Source organism: Pteropus alecto, unplaced genomic scaffold, assembly GCF_000325575.1.
Source record: "Pteropus alecto unplaced genomic scaffold, ASM32557v1 scaffold5, whole genome shotgun sequence".
Classification (NCBI taxonomy): domain Eukaryota; kingdom Metazoa; phylum Chordata; class Mammalia; order Chiroptera; family Pteropodidae; genus Pteropus; species Pteropus alecto.
In genome coordinates, this window is record NW_006441953.1 from 10,167,294 (window position 1) to 10,169,116 (window position 1,823).

Consider the following 1,823-nt stretch of genomic DNA (forward strand, 5'->3'; position numbering starts at 1 on the left):
TTGGGACATTTTAGAGCTGATTCTTCTTCTAGCATAGGGATCTCCAACCTCCAGGTCACCAACTGGTACCAGTCTGTGGCCTGTTAGGAACTGGACCACACAGCAGGAGGTAAACGGTGGGCAAGCAAACAAAGCTTCATCTGTATTTGCAGCCACTCGTCAGCGCTAGCATCACTGCCTCAGCTCCACTTCAGATCATCGGGCATTAGAACCTCATAGGAGCACCAGTGCCTGCTGCCAAAAAGGTTGGGGACCTCTGATCTAGAAGCCTATTTGCCTATCTATATTTTCCTTCCATGCATATGAAACAAACACTCCATAGAAAGCAAACTCTCTCTAATTCCTAGGTGATCTTACGAGAAATCATAAAAGAGAAGGCAGTTTCTTGGATACATTGGACTGAAATTAGGTACAAACTCAAAAGGCTTTTGTTTTGTTTTGTACGTTTGCTGTTACTATTATTGTTTAGTTTGGTTTAGGTCTCCAAGTGGAAAAATAGCAGAAGGAAAAAAGAACTGCGTGGTTCTAGTCCAAATGGCCATAAAAGTGGGTCCTATTTTTAGGACCGAATATAAATAGCTAGACGATCTTAAGCCTAACGATGAACAGGTCTGTAGATATAAGATGAATGTAAACTATCTGTTCCATATGCTTCACCGAATTATTGTGAGAATCGAATGAGCTAATGGACAGAAATCAACTCTAAGAGGAGTGACTATAATGCTTCTTCACTCACACTAAAAGCTACAAATCCCTGCCGAGAGGCAAGCCCACAGACAGAATAGAGAATGCTACTTTGTTCTTGATGCCATTCATAAGCCAGAGCATATCTTAAGAAAACTTTGTGATCCCAATAATGTCATCATACATAAACACCTATATTTTTATCTCAAATGTGTTACCAGGCATTTGGAAGCCTGCCAGCTTTTTGCAGTTGTTCCTTTCCTCACAGGAGCTACTAGGTAATTTAAGTGACTCATTGGTGGAGGGAGGAGGCAACTCAGGACTGTGCTAGTTCATTCTGCATGTTTCCTGTTAATATAGGTAAGAGTTGAGAAGTAGGATCGTGTTTTACAAGATAATCATCCTTTGCCAATTCAGAACAATTTCAGTCCTGAATTAGTGATGGCCTTTAACAAAACAAATAAGTCGTTTCCTTTAACTTCTGGCTTTACTTAAAGTGACAACATGAGAGAATTATTATATTTAATAATTGCTAAATGGCAGACTCAAAAAAAAGAAATCCTGACATCAAAAGAAAGTATAAGCTCTAAACAAGACTGAATTGGAAAACAGGCAATATTTATTGAGTGCTTCCCATGACTGCTTTATGAATAAGATATGATCATTTCTCTAGTCTATCGATATGGAAAATGAGGCCCAGGGAGGTGTGGAGATACAGAATTTCAACCAGTGGGCATGGATGCTGGAATCCGCCCTCAGAATCTTATGTTATACCATCTTTCTATAAAATATAGGATTGCATGTTAAAACTGATATTTCAAAATATCAACCTAGAGATAGCTTATTCATGGCTGATAGCCTGAAAGTTAAATATGAAAAAACCCTCCAGTTCTATAGCAGGAGAGGATGGATGTTTTTTAGGGCTAGGATAGGTGGGTCTGAGAACCAATCACATCTGCAAAGAGGAAGGAGCTAACTCCAAATCTCATCCAATCCTCTCCCTTCCCTAAATCTGGGTAGGTATAATGTCTTTGTTCTTGATGCCACTCTAAAAGCAACTACAGTAAAACAAATATGAGCAAAATGGTAACTGTGCAGGCATTTCAGAGACAGTGTTCATCAGAGGAAAGCAGTTCTCC